This window comes from Dendrobates tinctorius, unplaced genomic scaffold, assembly GCF_039654945.1.
Source record: "Dendrobates tinctorius isolate UK_male_01 unplaced genomic scaffold, ASM3965494v1 ptg000086l, whole genome shotgun sequence".
Lineage (NCBI taxonomy): Eukaryota > Metazoa > Chordata > Amphibia > Anura > Dendrobatidae > Dendrobates > Dendrobates tinctorius.
In genome coordinates, this window is record NW_027361754.1 from 30,891,250 (window position 1) to 30,907,965 (window position 16,716).

The following is a 16,716-nucleotide window of genomic DNA, read 5'->3' on the forward strand; positions in this document are numbered from 1 at the left end:
CCTCAACTATGGGAGACAAACTGAGAAAAAAAAATCCAGAAAATCACATTGTCTGTTTTTTTTTTCATTTTATTTGCATATTATGGTGGAAAATAAGTATTTGGTCAGAAACAAAATTTCATCGCAATACTTTGTTATATATCCTTTGTTGGCAATGACAGAGGTCAAACGTTTTCTGTAAGTCTTCACAAGGTTGCCACACACTGTTGTTGGTATGTTGGCCCATTCCTCCATGCAGATCTCCTCTAGAGCAGTGATGTTTTTGGCTTTTCACTTGGCAACACGGACTTCCAACTCCCTCCAAAGGTTTTCTATAGGGTTGAGATCTGGAGACTGGCTAGGCCACTCCAGGACCTTGAAATGCTTCTTACGAAGCCACTCCTTCGTTGTCCTGGCGGTGTGCTTTGGATCATTGTCATGTTGAAAGACCCAGCCACGTTTCATCTTCAATGCCCTTGCTGATGGAAGGAGGTTTACACTCAAAATCTCACGATACATGGCCCCATTCATTCTTTCATGTACCCGGATCAGTCGTCCTGGCCCCTTTGCAGAGAAACAGCCCCAAAGCATGATGTTTCCACCACCATGCTTTACAGTAGGTATGGTGTTTGATGGATGCAACTCAGTATTCTTTTTCCTCCAAACACGACAAGTTGTGTTTCTACCAAACAGTTCCAGTTTGGTTTCATCAGACCATAGGACATTCTCCCAAAACTCCTCTGGATCATCCAAATGCTCTCCAGCAAACTTCAGACGGGCCCGGACATGTACAGGCTTAAGCAGTGGGACACGTCTGGCACTGCAGGATCTGAGTCCATGGTGGCGTAGTGTGTTACTTATGGTAGGCCTTGTTACATTGGTCCCAGCTCTCTGCAGTTCATTCACTAGGTCCCCCCGCGTGGTTCTGGGATTTTTGCTCACCGTTCTGTGATCATTCTGACCCCACGGGGTGGGATTTTGCGTGGAGCACCAGATCGAGGGAGATTATCAGTGGTCTTGTATGTCTTCCATTTTCTAATTATTGCTCCCACAGTTGATTTCTTCACTCCAAGCTGGTTGGCTATTGCAGATTCAGTCTTCCCAGCCTGGTGCAGGGCTACAATTTTGTTTCTGGTGTCCTTTGACAGCTCTTTGGTCTTCACCATAGTGGAGTTTGGAGTCAGACTGTTTGAGGGTGTGCACAGGTGTCTTTTTATACTGATAACAAGTTTAAACAGGTGCCATTACTACAGGTAATGAGTGGAGGAAAGAGGAGACTCTTAAAGAAGAAGTTACAGGTCTGTGAGAGCCAGAAATCTTGATTGCTTGTTTCTGACCAAATACTTATTTTCCACCATAATATGCAAATAAAATGAAAAAAAACCAGACAATGTGATTTTCTGGATTTTTTTTTCTCAATTTGTCTCCCATAGTTGAGGTCTACCTATGATGTAAATTACAGACGCCTCTCATCTTTTTAAGTGGTGGAACTTGCACTATTGCTGACTGACTAAATACTTTTTTTCCCCACTGTATTATGGCATTGCTTCTTTTTTGGACTGGATGTCTACTAATAAAATTATAATTTTGTGCAAAGAATCATTTCTAAGTGTGCGATAAATGATATAGTTTTTTCTTGGCATTACAGACTAGATATGTATTTTAAGAAAAAGGATTTTGTTGGCAGCATGATACAGTTGTGGCCAAAAGTATTGACACCCCTGCAATTTTGTCAGATAATACTCAGTTTCTTCCTGAAAATGATTGCAAACACAAATTCTTTGTTATTATCTTCATTTAATTTGTCTTAAATGAAAAAACACATAAAGAATTGTCCTAAAGCCAAATTGGATATAACTCCACACCAAACATAAAAAAGAGGGCGGACAAAAGTATTGGCACTGTTCGAAAAATCATGTGATGCTTCTCTAATTTGTGTAATTAACAGCACCTGTAAATTACCTGTGGCACCCAACAGGTGTTGGCAATGACTAAATCACACTTGCAGCCAGTTGACATGGATTAAAGTTGACTCAACCTCTGTCCTGTGTCCTTGTGTGTACCACATTGAGCATGGAGAAAAGAAAGAAGACCAAAGAACTGTCTGAGGACTTGAGAAACCAAATTGTGAGGAAGCATGAGCAATCTCAAGGCTACAAGTCCATCTCCAAAGACCTGAATGTTCCTGTGTCTACCGTGCGCAGTGTCATCAAGAAGTTTAAAGCCCATGGGGCACTGTGGCTAACCTCCTTAGATGTGGACGGAAAAGAAAAATTGACAAGAGATTTCAATGCAAGATTGTGCGGATGTTGGATAAAGAACCTTGACTAACATCCAAACAAGTTCAAGCTGCCCTGCAGTCCGAGGGTACAACAGTGTCAACCCATACTATCCGTCAGCGTCTGAATGAAAAGGGACTGTATGGTAGGAGACCCAGGAAGACCCCATTTCTTACCCCGAGACATAAAAAAGTCAGGCTGGAGTTTGCCAAAACTTACCTGAAAAAGCCTAAAACGTTTTGGAAGAATGTTCTCTGGTCAGATGAGACAAAAGTAGAGCTTTTTGGGCAAAGGCATCAACATAGAGTTTACATGAGAAAAAAAGAGGCATTCAAAGAAAAGAACATGGTCCCTACAGTCAAACATGGCGGAGGTTCCCTGATGTTTTGGGGTTGCTTTGCTGCCTCTGGCACTGGACTGCTTGACCGTGTGCATGGCATTATGAAGTCTGAAGACTACCAACAAATTTTGCAGCATAATGTAGGGCCCAGTGTGAGAACGCTGGGTCTCCCTCAGAGGTCATGGGTCTTCCAGCAGGACAATGACCCAAAACACACTTCAAAAAGCACTAGAAAATGGTTTGAGAGAAAGCACTGGAGACTTCTAAGGTGGCCAGCAATGAGTCCAGACCTGAATCCCATAGAACACCTGTGGAGAGATCTAAAAATGGCAGTTTGGAGAAGGCACCCTTCTAATATCAGGGACCTGGAGCAGTTTGCCAAAGAAAAATGGTCTAAAAATCCAGCAGAGCATTGTAAGAAACTCATTGATGGTTACCGGAAGCGGTTGGTCGCAGTTATTTTGGCTAAAGGTTGTGCAACCAAGTATTAGGGTGAGGGTGCCAATACTTTTGTCTGGCCCATTTTTGGAGTTTTGTGTGAAATGATCAATGTTTTGCTTTTTGCTTCATTCTCTTTTGTGTTTTTTCATTTAAGACTAATTAAATGAAGATAATGATACCAAAGAATTTGTGTTTGCAATCATTTTCAGGAAGAAACTGAGTATTATCTTACAGAATTGCAGGGGTGTCAACACTTTTGGCCACAACTGTACATTAATTCTATCTTCTGTTGGTATGAAAAAGTACACAAGCCCCCCGAGGCTAGGGCCCTGCATTATTTGCATCACTACATTGTGAAATAGTCTGGAGAGGCAATAAATAGAAGAGTACAGGAAATGTCTGGCACTACTCCACCCAACTGATATCAGCAAAAGTGGCTGCTGGAATAAAGAACTCCTCTGCGGTGACCAGTAGACGTCAGAGGTCAGTATCTAGTTTTTAGTAGTCGCTTGTTGAGGATTTACCAAAAATTGCCTTATTATTACTATGTGTAGGGGTAACGATTGTCATAAATGGGATCAAGTCCAGAAATGATCTTTTATCACCATCAGTCACTGGGATCAAAGATCTAATATTTTTAGTAAAAACAAAAAAAATTAAGATAAGAAAAAGTTTTGGAAACATGGACAAAATGAATTGATTCTTTTCCTCTTTTCTCTGAGCAGGAGGGAGTTAGAGTTGGGTTTATAAATTAAATTTGTGTTTGTTATGTCCTTTTTCTTTATGTACAGTTGTGGCCAAAAGTATTGACACCCCTGCATTTCTGTCAGATAATACTCAGTTTCTTCCTGAAAATTATTGCAAACACAAATTCTTTGCTATTATTATCTTCATTTAATTTGTCTTAAATGAAAAAACACAAAAGAGAATGAAGCAAAAAGCAAGACATTGATCATTTCACACAAAACTCCAAAAATGGGCCAGACAAAAGTATTGACACCCTCAGCCTAATACTTGGTTGCACAACCTTTGGCCAAAATAACTGCGACCAACCGCTTCCGGTAACCATCAATGATTTTCTTACAATGCTCTGCTGGAATTTTAGACCATTCTTCTTTGGCAAACTGCTCCAGGTCCCTGATATTTGAAGGGTGCCTTCTCCAAACTGCCATTTTTAGATCTCTCCACAGGTGTTCTATAGGATTCAGGTCTGGACTCATTGCTGGCCACCTTAGAAGTCTCCAGTGCTTTCTCTCAAACCATTTTCTAGTGCTTTTTGAAGTGTGTTTTGGGTCATTGTCCTGCTGGAAGACCCATGACCTCTGAGGGAGACCCAGCTTTCTCACACTGGGCCCTACATTATGCTGCAAAATTTGTTGGTAGTCTTCTGACTTCATAATGCCATGCACACGGTCAAGCAGTCCAGTGCCAGAGGCAGCAAAGCAACCCCAAAACATCAGGGAACCTCCGCCATGTTTGACTGTAGGGACCGTGTTCTTTTCTTTGAATGCCTCTTTTTTTCTCCTGTAAACTCTATGTTGATGCCTTTGCCCAAAAAGCTCTACTTTTGTCTCATCTGACCAGAGAACATTCTTCCAAAACATTTTAGGCTTTTTCAGGTAAGTTTTGGCAAACTCCAGACTGACTTTTTTATGTCTCGGGGTAAGAAGTGGGGTCTTCCTGGGTCTCCTACCATACAGTCCCTTTTCATTCAGACACCGACGGATAGTACGGGTTGACACTGTTGTACCCTCGGACTGCAGGGCAGCTTGAACTTGTTTGGATGTTAGTCGAGGTTCTTTATCCAACATCCGCACAATCTTGCGTTGAAATCTCTTGTCAATTTTTCTTTTCCGTCCACATCTAGGGAGGTTAGCCACAGTGCCCCATGGGCTTTAAACTTCTTGATGACACTGCGCACGGTAGACACAGGAACATTCAGGTCTTTGGAGATGGACTTGTAGCCTTGAGATTGCTCATGCTTCCTCACAATTTGGTTTCTCAAGTCCTCAGACAGTTCTTTGGTCTTCTTTCTTTTCTCCATGCTCAATGTGGTACACACAAGGACACAGGACAGAGGTTGAGTCAACTTTAATCCATGTCAACTGGCTGCAAGTGTGATTTAGTTTTTTGCCAACACCTGTTAGGTGCCACAGGTAAGTTACAGGTGCTGTTAATTACACAAATTAGAGAAGCATCACATGTTTTTTCGAACAGTGCCAATACTTTTGTCCACCCTCTTTTTAATGTTTGGTGTGGAATTATATCCAATTTGGCTTTAGGACAATTCTTTTTGTGTTTTTTCATTTAAGTCAAATTAAATGAAGATAATAATACCAAAGAATTTGTGTTTGCAATAATTTTCAGGAAGAAACTGAGTATTATCTGACAGAATTGCAAGGGTGTCAATACTTTTGGCCACACCTGTATCAACTTTATTCAGGGATAATATTAAATAAAACAATAAAACTTAAAAAATATATAAAAGCTGCAATTCTTACTTCATTTGGGGACAGAGGTGTAAAAATTGGAGAAAGAGCTCTACACAGAAGTGATATTATCTGCGTTTCTACTTTATTTTAACCCCTTTAGGACCTTGGACTTACTATTCCGTCCATGTGCCCTGGGACTTAAAGCCCATGGATGGAATAGTACATCATATGTGATCAGCCGCGCTCACGGGGGGAGTGCGGCTGATAGCGACTGGGTGTCAGCTGATTCTCACAGCTGACACCTGGCACTAAGTGCCAGGAGCAGTCACGGACCGCTCTCGGCACTTTAACCCCCAGCACACTGCGATCAAATAAGATCACAGTGTTCCAGGAGCAGGCAGAGGGACTGTCAGCTGTGACAGCCCCTCTGCCTTTGGATCGGAGACCCCGCGGCATGACGCGGGGTCCCGATCGCTCCCATGGTAACCTGATGTCGCCATGATGACATCTGGGTTACCGGAGCTCAGAGAATTCCTGTCATGCGCAGTGCATGTCAGGAAGTCTCTGAGGTTAGTGTAAAATCCTTGCAGCACTGACAACTTATATGGCATGCAGATCTGCATGCCATATAATCAATCAGCCTTCACAAAATGAGTGTCCCATAGTGGGACACAGTGTAAAAGATAGAATGAAATAACATTTTTTTTTAAATATTTGTAAAAATATTAAAAAAAAATCTAATTTATAAAGCTCAAGTGTGTGTATGTATGTATGTGTGTATGTCCGGGATTGGCATCCGCACCGTCGCAGCTACAGCCACAAAATTTGGCACAGTCACACGTCTGGACCCCGAGAGCGTCCTAGGCTATGTTGTGAGGCAAAATTTTAACCCTGTGCATTCCAATTCACCAAACAATTTTGCCCCTATCTACATAATGGGAAAAAAGTGTGTGCGCATCAAGCCCCGCCCCTCATTATGATGTCATAATGCCCCTATCTACATAATGGGGAAAAAGTGTGTGTGTGTGTATCAAGCCCCGCCCCTTATTATGATGTCATAATGGTTGCCATGGCGACGCTGACGTCATCATAGGTTGCAAGCCCGCCGCTCATTATGATGTCATAATGGTTGACTATGGGATGGAGGATGTGTGATGGGTATATGAGCATGGAACTATGGGATGGAGGATGTGTGATGGGTATATGGGCACTCGACTATGGGATGGAGGATAGGTATGTTGGGTATATGGGCACGGGACTATGGGATCGTGGATATGTATGATGGGTATATGGGCACAGGACTATGGGATGGAGGATAATTATAATTTGCTATAACTAACTACATTTAGTTACTATGCCCGAGCAGCGCCAGGCTCTTTAGCTAGTAAAAAATAATAATACAAAATAAATATTTATTCCATCAATAAATCAATATTTGAATTAAAAAAAATCTAAACAGTAAAAGTACACATATTTAGTATCGCGGCGTCCGTAACGACCCGACTTATAAAACTATCCCACTAGTCAACCCCTTTAATGAACACCATTAAAAATCAAGGTATAAAAACAATGCTTTATCATCATACCGCCGAACAAAAAGTGGAATAACATGCGATCAAAAAGACGGATATAAATAAGCGTGGCACCGCTGAAAACATCACCTTGTCCTGCAAAAAACAAGCCACCATATAGCTCCATCACCGTAAAAATAAAAAAGTTATAGCTCTCAGAATAAAGCAATGCAAAATTATTATTTTTTATATAAAATACTTTTTATTGTATAAAAGCGCCAAAACATAAAAAAAAGATATAAATGAGGTATCGCTGTAATCGTACTGACCCGAAGAATAAAACTGCTTTATCAATTTTACCACATGCGGCACATTGTAAACGCACCCCCCCCCAAAACAAATTCATGAATTACTGGTTTTTGTTCATTCTGCCTCCCAAAAATCAGAATAGAATGCGATCAAAAATTGTCATGTGCCCGAAAATGGTACCAATAAAAACGTAAACTCATTTTAAATAAACAAAAAAAATCACACAAGCGTTTACCCAAAAATTAAACACTAATAATTCCCCAGCTGTTAGGTCAAATGCAGGTCGGAGTCAGCCCACAATTAAAAAACAATGGAAAAACAATCAGGGAGACCAGCGCTGAAGGGCTAAACAGAGGCTGCCAAGTGGACAATTCTAGGTCATAAGCACCATTTAAATAAATGAAATGCCTGTACAGCAATAATGCAAAGATAGATACAACGTACTAATGCACATAAAAAATGGTAATATCATAAAATAATCCTGAATCAGACAGGAAAGCACTCACCAAAAGAAATGATGATGACGTGAGTTGCAGAGGATGATTAGCATGAACATGGTGCCAGTACTGGCCTGGAAGTGCAGAACAACAGTGGTAACCTAGGCACAATGAAGTGCGGTATTGCCGTAAAAGATCCGTGCACAATGGGCGTCCTTCCAGATAGGGAACGTGTGCGCGAGGCACAGGGGAGGACAGGAGTTGAGGGAAGCGGGAAAGGGAAAGCTCCGGCCGGTAGCGTCCCTAGATGGCCAGTGGACACCGCATCTGGAGGCACGTTTGCCCCTCTCCTATTTTCTGACAAGCTCATTACCTTAGAGAGATTATTCTCCTCATAACTGAAGAAGGTCACATTGACCGAAACGTCTTTTTTCGTGTACTACAATAAACCTCCTTGCAAATACCTTTAAGTTGAGTGCTAGGTTTATATTTGTTGCTTTAACGGTTTGGGAACCTAACCTTAGCACCATCTTGAGTGCCAAGCAGCATGCAGTGATGCGCAACAGCTTTGTCTCTCTGAATCTGAAGAGGCGGGTGGGCCAGTGCCTATGGTCAGCACACCTCAGTACGCATCTGATGATGAGACTCAGGTGCCACTTTCTGGTGCGTACTGTGCTGTCGAGAGTACCCAGGAGAAGCAGTCATTTGAAGAGGGTAGTGTAGATGATGAGGTCCTTGACCCATCATGGCGTGAGGTACAGGAAGGTGGTGGGAGCAGCTCTGAGGAAGAGATTCCCCGAACGACCAAAAAAGAAGGGAGAGGGAGGAGGCAGACTCGGTTGCCAAAACCCAAAACGGGCGCTCCCAAGACTTGCAGTGCCTGGTCCTTTTTTGACACAGTTTTAGATGACATTTGGTTTGTCAAATGCAAGCTGTGTAATCAGAAAGTGAAAAGAAGGAAAAGTGTCATCAACCTCAATACCACAAATATGTGGAAACATGTGCGGACCAAGCACGTGGTGGAGTTACAAAGAAAAGACACAATGAAGACCTAGGCCAACCTACAGCGCCACCTACCACCTCTTCAGCTCGTGTTGTAGCCTCTTCCTCCAGCTCACACACAGCTGGTTCGGCTTCCTCACAGGATCGCCAAGGAAGAACCTCTGGCACTGTTGTACAGAGACACAGTGTCATTCCACCCACAGCACCACGTTCCCTGTCATCCTCACACTCCCAGGCCACTCTACAGCCATCGGTAGCACAGGCATGCGAGAAAAGGCGCCCATACTCGGCAAACCACCCCCGAGCACAGGCTCTGAATGCTGGCACTGCAAAACTACTGTCCCTTGAAATGATCTCATTCAGTCTGGTGGAGACTGACACCTTCCGTAACTTCATGGCATTGGCAGTCCCACAATACAATGTGCCCAGCCGCTTTTATTTCAGCAGGCAAGCCATCCCTGCCCTGCAAAAGCATGTGGAGGGAAAAATTAAACATGCGCTACTAAACGCCATCAGTAGCAAGGTCCACCTGATCACTGATGCGTGGACCAGTAACCATGGACAGGGACGATGTCTTTCCCTCACTGCCCATTGGGTAAATGTTGTGGAGCCGGGTACAGATCTTGAGAGTGGCACTGTACGTGTTCTGCCAACTCCAAGGATTGCAGGAATCCAGTCTGTACACATTGACTCCTCCTCATACTCCAGTTCCTCTGAATCAGCGCTGCAAGAGCTGTCACAGTCTACCTCCACATGGACCCGTGAACGCTTACCTGTTACGACCGATATGTTAACAGCCGTGGCCAAACGTCAACAGGCTGTATTGAAATTAATTTCTTTGGGGAATTGAAGCCACACAGCGCAGGAGCTCTGGAATGCCATCAAGCAGGAGAGCGACGTGTGGTTTGTGCCAGCGAATCTCCAGCCAGGCATGGTAGTGTGTGACAATGGCCGAAATCTAGGCAACCTCACTCACATCCCATGTCTGGCACATGTGCTCAACTTGGTCGTGCAGAGTTTTTTGAGGGACTATCCGGATCTTGATGCACTGCTGCACAAGGTCCTCATAGAGTGCGCTCACTTGCGGCGTTCCAGCATGGCAAGATCGCGCATTGCAGCGCCCATTCCGCCTACCGGAACATCGCATCATATGTGACCTACCCACCAGGTGGAATTCAAAGTTACATATGTTGGAGAGGTTGTGTGAGCAGCAGGCAGCAGTAATGGAGTACCAGCTGCATCAGGCGCAAACAAGTCGCACTGCGCGCCGTTCACACTTCACCACCACTGAGTGGGCCTCTATGAAGGACATCTGTCACGTTTTGCGTGCCTTCGATAATTCCACGCGGATGGCGAGTGCAGATGATGCACTAGTCAGCATGACTATCCCCCTTATCTGCCTGCTTGAAAAAACACTGCAAGCACTAAGGGAGGAGGTTGTGGAAGAGGTGGAGGATGAGAAGTCACAAATGCCATCTGCTTCTGGACAGTCTGCGCAACGTGGTTCCTCACAAAGGCCTAGGCAGGGGACACTTTGTGAGAAGGATGAGGAGGAGTCAATGGAGGAGGAAGACATCTCTCCAGAGGAGGGAGGTACACAATGCTCTAGTAGTCAGTATGTAGAGCGAGGGTGGGGTGATGCAGAGCAGGCAGAGATGACGCTTCAAGCAGGGGACAACGTTTCTTGGCAAGTTGGGAGCCTGCAGCACATGGTTGATTTCATGCTGCAGTGCCTGAGAAACGACCGCCGCATCGCCCACATTCTCAACACGGCTGATTATTGGGTGTACACCCTCCTAGATCCTCGCTACCGGGACAACTTACAAAGCCTCATAACACCGTTGATTCGGGAGCGTAAAATGTGGGAGTACCAAGACACACTGGTGCATTCCGTCATGTTCTCCATTTCACCCGAGAGCAGTGCTGCTAGTGCTTTACAAAGCAGCTCAGTGCGTCGAGGCAGTGGAGGAAGCTCTGCACAAAGAGGAAGCAGAAGCAGCGCCTCAGCACAAGGCAATACCAGTATGGCCCAAATGTGGCAAAGTTTTGTGTCCCCGTCACAAATGTCTACACCATCACAGACGGCTCCAGTCAGCAGGAGGCAACGTTTCTGTCAGATAGTGACAGACTACATGTCTTGCCCTCTCAGTGTTCTCCCACACGGCTCTTCCCCCTTCAAGTTTTGGGTCTCTAAGCTGGATACATGGCCAGAGTTTAGCCAGTATGCATTGGAGGTGCTGGTTTGCCCTGCTGCTAGTGTATTATTGGAACGCGTCTTTAGTGCCGCAGGTGGTGTACTAACAGACCGTCGCATGCGACTATCCTCCGGTAACGTTGACCGGCTTACTTTTCTGAAAATGAACAAGGCCTGGATCTCGCCAGAATTTGCCAGTCCTCTTCCAGATTAAATAATTGGTTGGCAACAGTATCCTGTTGTGTTCATGTTTCTACCACCTGAACTGTAATCCCTGGGCTCCAACACCACCAGTTGCTGCTCAGAAGTGCCATCTGCACAGTCAACACTTGCTCCTGTGTTATTGGGGTTCAGTAACGTCAGCTGATCCCCTGCTGCGTGTCCGGCAATTTCTCCTGCTCCGACCACACTCACACTGCTACAGATATTAAACTTGCTCCAATTAGGCCTCTGGCTACACTCTGTTTCTCCTGTAATCCCTGGGCTCCAACACCGCCAGTTGCTGCTTAGAAGTGCCATCTGCACAGTCAACACATGCTCCAGTGTTATTGGGGTTCAGTAACGTCAGCTGATCCCCTGCTGTGTGTCCGGCAATTTCGCCTGCTCTGTTCACATTCACACTACTACAGATATTAAAATTACTCCAATTAGGCCTCTGTTTCTACTGTAATCCCTGGGCACCAACACTGCCAGTTGCTGCTCAGAAGTGTCTTTGGCACGGGTACTTTCTCCTGCCCAGCCTGGTTCCAGCACGCCAGCTGTTTCCGGGTAGTGTCAACGTCACTTAGCCTCCAATACGTTGTCCTATCATGTTGCGGTCGGGTTAGCCGACTCTATGGTGCCTGCAGTTTAGGTGCTTCCTATGTGGGCTGCGGGATCTGGCAATGAAGGCTGGGTCCATAGTGCCAATAGGACCAGCTCCCCCTGTAGGACTGTGGTGTTATGAGTTCATTTTCCTCTTCACCATTGAGGTCTGATGAACTCCCTCTTCTGGTGAAGGAAGGTAGTGAGGCTGATTACCAAGCACCTGAGCTGGGAGAGGATGACTGGGCGACGGGGATCTCTGACTGGATATAAGGCAGCCGACGCCCTTCTGCCTCGCTGGTGATTTCTCTGTGGAATTCTAGGAGACCAGTCTGATTCCTGCTCCTCAAAAGCTAAGTTTTCTGCTTTGCCTTTTTGCATTTGTGTTTTGGTTTTAGTTTGCCTTGCTTTTCTGGATTCTGCCATTCCCTGCTGGGGTGAGCTGAATTCCTTTTTGTCGGTTTGCTCTGTCTTCAGAAAATACCTGAGTACTGACATAGTCTTTTTGAAGCCTAGCGTCTTCAGGGCCTTTTTCCCTGTCAGTCTGTTGGCTCTTATTTTGATAGGGTTTTTCGCGGATTGCAGACAGCAGCCTTCCTATCCTGTCCTATCTAGTTAGCTTGGGCCCCATCATTTGCTCAGTCTATCTTTCTATCTGTGTTAGTGTTTTTTCTTCTTGCTTCACCGTCATTATATGTTGGGGGCTGCCTATTGCTTTGGGGTCTGCTCTGGGGAAGTTTAGATTTCCCTTTCTGTCTTTAGGCTAGGCTGTTCTCCGGCTGTGATCGAGGGGTCTAGGGCATCGTAGGAACCCCCCACGGCTACTGCTAGTTGTTGTTGATAGGTTCAGGGGTCTGCAATCCGATAGCTGCCAACTTCTCTGGTTTTCTGGACTTAGCTAGCATTTCTGTTTTTGCCTCCTACGGTGACTCATTCATAACACTGTGGGTTTCGGAAACTCCGGCCGGCTCGCGGCCTTGCAACTTTTTTTTCATGTGTACCTTCTGCTGCCTATCTGAGTTCCAGTACCATTAGCTGGTTCTTTGGAAGTCAATCTTGAATTTGTCCCCCTGGGTTCCAGTAACGTCAGCTGGCTCCAGGCAGATCCTTTGGCTTAGGTGCCTCTTTCTCGGTATCCGAGTTCCACCAACGTCTGCTGGTCCTTGGTAGTGCTTTCTGGCACAGGTACCTCCTGCTTAGTAACCGGGTTCCAGTACCATCAGCTGGTCCTCGGTAGTTCCATTGGCTCTTGTACCTTCGGCTACCCATCCAGGTTCCAGTACCGTCAGCTGGTTCTCAGCAGTTCCTCAGCCTTCTTGTACCTTCTGCTACATTTCCAAGTTCAAGCTTTTTGAAATGTTTTTGGGTAATCACTCTGGATCTCCCTTACGACGACCCTAAAGACGACGACCCTGAAGACCACTCCGAAGAAGACGACGACCCTGAAAACAACGACCCTGGAGTCGACGACCCTGAAGACCACCCCGAAGAAGACGACGACCCTGAAGACCACCACGAAGAAGACCAAGAAGATGACCCTGAAGAAGATGACCAAGAGGACAAAGAACAAGAAGACAACCACCAAGATACAGAAGACCAAGAAGCAGAAGAACAAGAAGCTGCAGAACAAAAAGCAGAAGAACATTAAGCATAAGACTAAAAATCAGAGCAAAACATTATCTAAATTATAAGCAGAAGAAGACTAAGCAGTGTATGGGGGTGAGTCTGTTACTCCTCGTGGTGCCCCTGAAAAATACCTGCTGCTGCAGGCAAAACTGAACGCGGACAAATCCTGTTGTAAATCTTTTGTGACAGGCAGAGCGGAAGGTGTAATCTTCAAACTTTTATAGATAACAACTACAGGAATGCCTGTCACAAATAAGAATATGATGAAGAAGAATATGAAGAAGATGAAGAAGTAGAATATGAAGAAGAATAATAGTTGAATAAGAAGAATATGAAGAATGTAAAAAAAAGAATAATAGGAAGAAGGTGAAGAAGAAGATGAATAAGGTGAAGAAGAAGTTGATGAAAAAGATGCTGCTGCTGAGGATGATGAAGGAGAAAGTGTGGGAGAAGTAAAAAAGAAGGTGAAGAGCATGGAAGTAGTGAAACATAAATAACTGACAAAATATAAAAAAGCTTAACATAGTCAATATCTTTGTAACTCCGAACGTCTTAAAACAAAACTAATTCCTGCTATTCCATTTGATTGGGCTAAACCTCTATGCCTTTAATGTCTCCTCCACCTCCCCCAATACATTCTACATTATTCTTAGTATTCTTAGTTGTTTTCCTTCATGTAGAATTAACCTACAAGGAAAGTAAGGGTTTATTTTCATTCCGATATTTGTGTCCCATTGACTTGCATTGGTTTCCGGTATCGGAATCGGCGATATCCGATATTTTTGGGGTATCGGTCCGATCCAATCCGATCTGATATTTCCCGATATCGGAAGGTATCGCTCAACACTAGCGATGCATGGACGCAGGCAGAAGTCATCATCATCGCTGCGGTGTGACAGGTAAGAGCGACCGCCGACGGATTGCTTATCGCTGCTGCGTCGCTGGTGAGATCTGTCTGTTTGGCAGCTCACTAGCGACCATTTAGCGATGCACCAGCGATCCTGACCAGGTCGTATCGTTGTCGGTGCATCGCTAAATGTAATGGGACCTAAGATTTGGACCTGTGATCCATAATCGCCTCCCTGTAGTCACATGCTACATAACACGCTAATTGCAACCTATATATAGCTTATCCTTTGTACTACACCCCTAACTGCATACTTATATATTGTTCTGTAAATACATGCTTGTATATTTCTAGTGCAACTTTTAGGCGATTAAATATAAAATTAATCTTGGGCTGCTCTTTTATCTTGATCCATGAATCCCCACATACGCACGCTTGGCTGGTTATATGATACCCTACCGGGTTCGTTCCTGACCCGATATAAGCCTGTTGTCGGACGGGGCTTATTTCAAACGAGGAACTGGTGGCAGAATACCGTATTGTTTTAGTAAGGAACTCTGGCAGTGATGGCCGGGAGGTTTATATATATATCCCCAGCCTGGATTGGTGATATATATCCCCCCTCACTGGGATCGCTTCACTAGCTCGTACCTATAAGGGAAGCCTTTCCAGCGACTATTTGCCCTTGGTGTAGTTCCCTGACTGACCTGGGGCAAGTTGTGGTGCCAAAGAGCTGACCCCTGCTAGGTCCTTCTCTCCCCTCCCCCCGAGGTGAGCAAAGTCGACCCCCCCTTCCCCTGTGAGATCCTTCACATCACCCATCCTGGTATATATGCCACTCATCTTAGTATATACTGTATTTCCTCTTTCTAGTATACATGTCCCCCATCCTAGTATATATAGTGGGGGAAAAAGTATTTAGTCAGCCACCAATTGTGCTAGTTCTCCAACTTAAAAAGATGAGAGGCCTGTAATTGACATCATATATAGACCACAACTATGAGAGTCAAAATGAGAAAACAATTCCAGAAAATCACCTTGTCTGATTTGGAAACATTTATTTTGCAAATTATGGTAGAAAAGAAGTATTTGGTCACCTAACATGCAAGATTTCTGGCTCTCACAGACCTGTAACTTTTTCTTTAAGAAGCTCCTCTGTCCTCCACTCATCACCTGTAGTAATGGCACCTGTCTAGAGACAGAATGCTGAGTTGCATCCAAAGAACACCATACCTACTGTGAAGCATGGGGGTGGCAACATCATGCTTTGGGGCTGTTTCTTTGCAAAGGGACCAGGACGACTGATCCGTGTACGTGAAAGAATGAATGGGGCCCTGTATCGTGAGATTTTGAGTGCAAACCTCCTTCCATCAGCAAGGGCATTGAAGATGAAATGTGAATGTGTCTTTCAGCATGATAATAATCCCAAGCACACTGCCGGATAACAAATGAGTGGCTTCGTAAGAAGCATATGAAGGTCCTGGAGTGGCCTAGCCAGTCTCCAGATCTCAACCCCATAGAAAACCTTTGGAAGGATTTGAAAGTCCATGTTGCCCAGCAACAGGCCCAAAACCTCACTGCTCTAGAGGAGATCTGCATGGAGGAATTGGCCAACATGTGAAGTGTGTGTGCTAACCTTGTGAAGACTTACAGAAAACGTTTGACCTCTGTCATTGCCAACAAAGGATACATAACATAATATTGAGATTAAATTTTGTTAATGACCAAATACTTATTTTCCACCATAATTTGCTAAATAAATCTTGCCTAATCAGACAAGGTGATTTTCTGGATTTGTTTTCTCATTTTGACTCTCGTAGTTGTGGTCTACCTATGATGTCAATTACAGGCCTTTCTCATCTTTTTAAGTGGGAGTGCACGATTGGCTGGCTAAATACTTTTTTTTCCATCATGTATGCCCCCTTTCCAGGTTTGTATGTCCCCTTCCTGGTATATATGTTTCCATCCAGTTATATATGTCCCACATCCTGTTATATATGCTCCCCTTCCTTGTATATATGCCCCTCATCCTGTTAGATATGTGCCCCATCCTAATATATATGTCCCCCATGCTGTTATATATATCCCCCATCCTGTTATATACACTCACTGGCCACTTTATTAGGTACACCATGCTAGTAACGGGTTGGACCCCCTTTTGCCTTCAGAACTGCCTCAATTCTTCGTGGCAGAGATTCAACAAGGTGCTGGAAGCATTCCTCAGAGATTTTGGACCATATTGACATGATGGCATCACACAGTTGGCGCAGATTTGTCGGCTGCACATCCCTGATGCGAATCTCCCGTTCCACCACATCCCAAAGATGCTCTATTGGATTGAGATCTGGTGACTGAGGAGGCCATTTGAGTACAGTGAACTCATTGTCATGTTCAAGAAACCAATCTGAGATGATTCGAGCTTTATGACATGGCGCATTATCCTGCTGAAAGTAGCCATCAGATGCCTGTTCTTAGCTGAGAGGAGTGGTACCCAGTGTGGTCTTCTGCTGCTGTA